A 7,391-nucleotide genomic window follows, 5' to 3' on the forward strand; every position below is an offset into this window, starting at 1 on the left:
GAGTTCAGATATTGACCGGGATCGTCCTTAGAGACTTCGAACACTTGAGAGGTAAAACCTCCTGAGTGTTCTTTGATGAGATCAGAGGAGTGGCGAGACATAGGGTTTTCAATATATGGAAGGGAAACAGGGTTTGTCAGAAAAGGAAAAGCTATAGGAAAAGAGGAGGAACCGGGTGTGGATACAGTGGTATTGGAAGGAGTGGAATAGTGAATATCTGGGGATGATTTTAAGGATGATAGGGAAGTGGGAGTGGTGTTAATGGTGGGAGAAGGAACCGATCGTTCGATTGCCATTATGGGAGTATTTGGTAGGTGAGTAGAGTGAGAGAGAGATGAAGAGAGGATCACAGATATATAGAAGAGATGAAGGTTCATGACTTGCTGTGAGGGAGAAAGAAGGTTTTATTGGAAGAAGGGCTAATGATGAGAAGAGAGAGAAACGGGTTCAGAGTAGTTCTGAAAACGACAATAGGTTTGTAGGAAAATGTTATCGTGCAGAGCAGATGAAGGTATTTGAAAGACAAGACATGACATCCAGACTTTGAAAAGTCGGATGATGTAGCAGTTGAGTTAATTTTGTTAACATTTTTTGAGAAGGCATGCAGAACAAACACATTACTACTAACCTGAGGTATAGGAACCTGATGCCCGAACAATTTTTTTTTTGAAAAAGATTTAGTAGCTCCTCTTTCGCCGTTCATAACTGTACCTTTAGCTTTTATGATCATCATGCGTGTTTACCTACAACGGTATCGATGTGAGTTAGGCTTGGCCAGAAAAAACTTTTGCTAATTTTACCTGAAGGTGTTTCTTCATAGCCAACTGAGGGAGAATCAGGTTCTCCATTAGATTTTAATAACCCCGCTTCACCTTGTTTCTTCCAAAATGTTTCCTACCCAAGGCTTTGGTGAAGATGTCTGGAATTTGGTCTTTTGTGCTGCAGGAATTTCCGCAGATCAACCCTTTCTACATATTGACCCTCAGAAGATAAGGCTTCACCTTAATGTGCTTGGTCCTCTTGTTTTGAACGGGATAGAGAAGGTATACCATCAGAGAATACCCCAAAATCTTCCAGTTGCTGCTTAATTCATGGGAATAAAGCACACCAGGATGCTGCCGCTACATATTCTGCTTCAGTTGTTGACGTAGCCATTGAGTTTTGCTTCCTTATGCCCCAAGAGATGAGACATGATTGTGGCAAGTGAGCCATTCCAGAAGTGGTTTTCCTGTCCACAAGATAACCTGCATAGTTAACATCAGCATACCTAATAAGGTTAAAACTGTCACCTGAGGGGTAATACAGGACCAGGTCCCGTGTTCCCTTAAGGTATCTCAAACTTCTTTTGGCAGCCTTCAAGTAGGATTCCTTGGGACTTGATTTTGGATTCTATTCTGGAGTGGAGATACAGAAGGGACTAGGGAATTTCCTCTCCCTTTTTTGAGCTTTGTGGCCTTTGCTTTGTGGAGAGTATCCTAGAAGGATTCCTTTATCGCCTTTTTGCAGTAAACTTCCCAAGCTGGTCCTTCCTACTATTGAGAACATGGCATCTTTATTCAAAAAGGTCCTCAGATGAGTTGCCTTTGATTTTCTTCCATTTGGCAGCTCATAATGGGCTTTCTCTAGGAGGGACCTGATCATACACCTGTTCGCTAGGTAGCATGCATGTGTTTATTGCTTTTGCTCAGAATTTCTTGGAGATTCCATTATTGATGAGCATTGCCCATTCCATGTCTTCCAGACTTATGTTCTTTCCTTTAGCAACACCACTTTTTTGAGGAGTCCTCGGTGCTGAGGAGTTGTGTGTGATTCCATTTCTTTGTGTCACAAGCTTATCAAGTCTGGCGTTGTTGAATTCTGTCCCGTGGTCAGATCTGATTCATTCTCCCTTCAATTTGATCTTCACTTGAATCTTCTTGACAAGGACCATTAAAACCTCGAGAGTCTCCTCCTTTGTTCTGTGAACCAGAGTCCAGGTGAATCTTTGAGTTTGGCAGACCACGGACGATGTCCTTCTGAATCAATTTATTCGGAGGTGAGAAGCTTGCATGCACCAATATTTCATGCCGAGGTTCTGCGTCATCATCTGCTGACTTCAAGCATCTCATATCACCAGCTTATGGAGATTCATAGTCAGCAAAGTAGATGTTCTTGTCTCCTTTGGCCACTAAGACCATTTGGCCAGTTACCAGATTGGTAACTGTGCACACTTTTAATAAGAACTCTACTTTGTTTTCTATATCATAGATTTGAGAAACACTCAGGAGACTGTACTTCAGCCCATTCACATAGTACATGTCTCCAATTGAGTGTCAGAGAACCTTTCCAACTTTACAAACACCGAGAATGTACCCTTTCCCCCTTCCCCCCTTTTTTTGATTAAAGGATACATTCCCTTCCTGCAGGGCTTTCAGTGAGAAGAAATCCATGATGCTTCAATCACATGCTTTGACCATCCACTGTCCATGATTCATTGCAGTCCGCTTCCTCTCACTGTTCCCTGCACATGCAAATTATGGGTTAGATTTAGGAACCCAAACTAGTTTGGGTCCCTTGTTATGATAGAAAAGATGGATAAGGGCTTTTCTGGTCCATGCTATCAGCATTCGTTTCTTGCGAGTGGTACCTGGTCCCTTGTTAGTAGTCACTTTGTCAGTAAACACTTTGTTTTTCAGAACTGACTGAACCTTGGCCTGTTGCCCATTGTTCCCACAGTGGGTACACATCCAGTTATTAGGGACAATGACATACTTGCTGTGAGGGTTGTAAGGAGTTTTCTCCCTTTTGAACCCGATGCCCTGCCTGTTTCCACTATTGTTAAAATACNCATGATATGAGCGTTTTACGCACGGAGGGTCATTCTGTGCCATCGATTTTGTGAGGTAAAGCACGAAGGGTGATGCCGTGCACTTTAGCATCAAGCGATTCCATTAAGACCATATCCGACTTTGTAGCAATGGACCGCCTCTCAGAACGAGGTAAGAGTACCTTATTGACCAATTCAAAGAGAAGTTGATACTCAGGAAGTAATACCTTCTTATGCACCTGTTCCCCCTACTGAATAGCTTGCTCTTTCATGTTTGCTCTCCTAAAGTTGACACCACAAACACCTTTGACTGAGGACATCCCTTCACATGGGATTCTGAGAACCTTTCCCAAAGCTGAAGCATCGAGTACAATGTCTACTCCATTTACTAGCGCACAAATGTGATCCCCCTCAATAGTGAATAGAGATGCGTAGAAGCTTTGCACCGCATCTTCGTACACCAGAGGCATGCTTTCCTGAAACAAGTGCTCCCATTGTTGAAACTCAACGATCTCCAGAATTTGTCTCATACCTGCTATCTCTGAAATTGCTGGGTCAAATGTATGACCCCACAAGACTTTTTGAGTTCATAGTCTCTGCTTCCAAAGACCTCTATCACTGGGCATTATCCTCAGAGCACCAAGTTCTCTAATAGTTTCCCATTTTCTTTTGCTAGATCCCTCAACAGACTTTCCTTTCCAACTTACTAACCCCACAATATCATCTTCAGACATGGCTTGCTCAACTTGACTCTTTTTAGACTTGCCGCTGCCCTTCACGAATGCACCATTTTATTTCTCAATAGTTTCATCGAAAGCTTTATCCACAGAATTTTGAGCTTTCATAGATTGTTGCACTAAAGAACCAGGTTCCTTTGGAGCATTTTTGTCAGTCCCACTTTCTGGAACACTCTTGTCAGTAACAAATTCCCCTTGATTCATCAACCTCTTTTTCCTTGTCTTGACACTCCTCCTACTTTTCTGTACTGTAGACTCAAGACCCTCTTTCTGCTGTGACCTGATAGTGGGTGAGTTGGAGGAGGATTCTAAGAGCTTAGGATGATCAGGAGGTGTAGAAGTGGGCTTGCCTGGAAGAGAATCAGGTTCTTCAGTAGGTTTTACTGGGAACGTCTCATGAGCCAAAGACTCGAGGAGTATTATGGTTCTTACATTGCTTAGGAATGGAGTGTCTTCCCTCTGATACTCAAACAAGAGATATGCTCCTTCATTCATCATACTTTCAGCAGCGATAGCCATGATGTTATGCGCTGCTTCCATTTCTGGTGACTCTGTTAGAGTTACTAAGTCCAAAATGGAGGAGTTCAGATATTGATCAGGATCATCCTCAGAGACCTCTTACACTTGAGAGTTAAAACCCCCTAAGTGTTCTTTGATGAGATCGGAGAAGTGACGAGACATAGGGTTCTCAATACATGGGAGAAAAACAAGGTTTGTCAGAAAAGGAAAGACTGTAGGAAAAGAGGAGGTACCAGGTGTGGATGCAATAGTATTTGAAGGAGTGGAATAGTGAATCTCTGGGGATGATTTTAAGGGTGATAGGGAAGTGGGGGTGGTGTTAACGGTGGGAGAAGGAAGCGATCGTTCGATAGCCATTATAGGAGTATTTGGAAAACAAGTAGGGTGAGAGAGAGAGAGATGAAGAGATGATCACAGCTATACAGAAGAGATGAAGGTTCATGACTTGCTGTGAGGGAGAGTAAAGTTTTATTGGAAAGAGAACTAATGATGAGAAGAGAGAGAAACCGGTTCTGAATAGTTTTTGAAAACGGCGGTAGGTTTGTGGGAAAAAGTTATCGTGCAGATGGGATGAAGGGATTTGAAAGACAAGACATGTCATGCAGACTTTTAAAAGTTGGATGATGTGGCAGTTGAGTTAATTATGTTAACATTTTGAGACGACATGCAGAGAAAAAACACCTTACTACTAACCTCTGGTACAGGAAACTGATGTCCGAACAATTTTTTTTTTTGAAAAAGGTTTTGGCAGCTCTTCTTTTGCAGTTCATAACTGTACCTTTAGCTTCTATGATTATCATGCATGTTTACCTGCAACGGTATCGATGTGAGTTAGGCTTGGTCAGAAAACACTTTAGCTAATTTTACCTGAAGGTGTTTCGCATATCCAACTGATGGTGAATCAGGTTCCCCATTGAACTCTCATGACCCCATCTTCACCTTGTTTCTTCCAGAATATTCTCTACCCAAGGCTTTGGTGAAGATACCTGGAATTTGGTCTTCTGTTCTGCAAGACTCTCAGAAGATAATGCCACCCCTCAAAGTGCTTGGTCCTCTTGTTTTGAAATCTTCATTTGTTGATGAGGCAATTGAGTTTTGCTTCCTTGTCCCCCAAGGAATGAGACATGATCATGACAAGTGAACCACTCCATAAGTGCCCCCCCCCCTTTTTTTTGTACACAAGCTAACCTGCAAAGTTAATCATTAGCATGCTAAATAAGGTTAAGCTGTCACCTACGGAGTGATACAAGACTAGATCCTGTGTTCCCTTAAGATAGCTCAAGACTTCCTTTGACAACCTTCAAGTATGATTCCTTGGGACTTGAGTTTGGATTCTATTTCTCGAGGGGAAATACAGAAGGGACTGGGAAGGAAAACACAGATTTCTGATTTCTTGTTTCAGTTCAGAATGAAAGGGAGTGATTGTGTTATCAAGTGGATGGGAGATTTTGAGTTTCTAGTTAGAGAGTGAGGTTTGCTTTGTGGGGAACTTGGGAGGTTAATTTGATTTTCCTATAATCTTTTTTCTGTTGCTTGTGGAGTGCCATGAACTGCATCTCTGCTCTTTCTTCAGCCTCAGTAGTGGTAAGTGAAGTACCAGGTTCCTTATAAGAGGTGGAAGATGATGTTGCATTGTCTTTCACGTGTTTCCTCCATCTTACTCATCATGTCAGCGTCCCTATTTGAAACCTCAGATATTTCTCAGGGACCAGAGATGGTTTATTATATTGAACATCAGTGTTTCTTCCTTGGTTAGAGAAAGGTGTCTTGTTGAGTACCCCTTGAGCACTTCCTTCCATTCAGTGTGCCCTTTGTTGTAGACTTTGTGGCCTTTGCTTTGTGAAGAGTATCCCAGAAGGATTCCTTCATTGCCTCTGAATTAAACTTCCCAAGCGGGTCCTTCATGTTGTCGAGAACATGGCATTTTCAGTCAAGAAGGTGCTCAGATGAGTTGTCTTTGGTTTTCTTTCATTTGGCAGCTCTTAGTGGGTTTTGATTCAGGATGGTCCTGATCATACACCTGTTCACTAAGTAGAAAATAGTATTTACTGCTTTTGCCCAGAAACTCTTGGCGATGTTTAATTTTGTCCCGTGGTCGAATCTGATCTGTTCTCCTTCAATTTTGTCTTCACTAGAATCTTTTTGACAAGGACCATTCATACCTCGAGAGTCTTCTCCTTTGTTTTGTGAACTAGTGTCCAGGTGAATCGTGAGTTTGGAAGACCACGGACCAGGTCCTTCTGAATCAATTTATTCAAAGGTGAGAAGCTTGCATGCACAAATCTTTCAAGCCACAGTTCCGACTTCAATCATCTTATACCACTAGCTTTTGGAGATTCATAGTCAACAAAGTAGATGTTCTTGTTTCCTTTGTCCACTGACACCACTTGGCCAGTTATCAGATTGGTAACTGTGCACACTTCTTGATAAGAACTCTACTTTGTTCCCTCTATCACAGATTTGAGAAATACTCAGGAGACTGTACTTCAGGCCATTCACGTAGTACACGTTCCCAACTGAGTGCCAAAGAACCTTTCCAACTTTACATTCACCGAGAATGTACCCTCTTCTTCCTTATTTAAGGATACATTCCCTTCCTGCAGGGCTTTCAGTGAGAAGAAATCCATGATGCTTTCAGTCACACGCTTTGAGCATCCACAGTCCATAGTCCATTACAGTCTGCTTCCTCTCACTATTCCCTGCACATGCAAATCATGGGTTAGATTTAGGAACCCAAACTAGTTTGGGTCCCTTGTTATGATAAACGGGATGGATAAGGGCTTTTTTAGTCCATGCAGGCAACAGTCGTTTCTTCTGCGGTACCTGGTCCCTTGTTGGTAGTCACTTTGTCAGTAAACACCTTGTTTTTCTGAACAGATTGAACCCTGCCCTGGCAATTTTCTTTAAAGTGACCATTGTTCCCACAGTAGGTACATAGCCAGTTATCAGGGATAGTGACATACTTGCTGTGAGGGTTGTAAGGAGTTTTCTCCCTTTTGAACCCGATGCCCTGCCTGTTTCCACTATTGTTAAAATACATGGCAGTGACAGCATCTGAGGACCAGGTCCACTTCAGAGATTTCTCAAGATCAATTCTTACTTTCTCCAATTCAGCTTGAAGTTGCCGATTCTTCTCAAGTTCACCACATAGACTAGTTTTGACATCAGTTAATTCTTTTTTAAGCTTGATGCGTGTCTCACTAGCTACTTCCTTCCCTTTCCCAAGATTTACATTCCTATGTTCTCTATTGAGTCCCTCAATGATTTCCTCTAGATCAGTAATTATCGCTAAAAGGTCATCCCCCTCTTGCTCAGTAGATGCAATTTTT

This window comes from Nicotiana attenuata, unplaced genomic scaffold, assembly GCF_001879085.1.
Source record: "Nicotiana attenuata strain UT unplaced genomic scaffold, NIATTr2, whole genome shotgun sequence".
Classification (NCBI taxonomy): Eukaryota; Viridiplantae; Streptophyta; class Magnoliopsida; order Solanales; family Solanaceae; genus Nicotiana; species Nicotiana attenuata.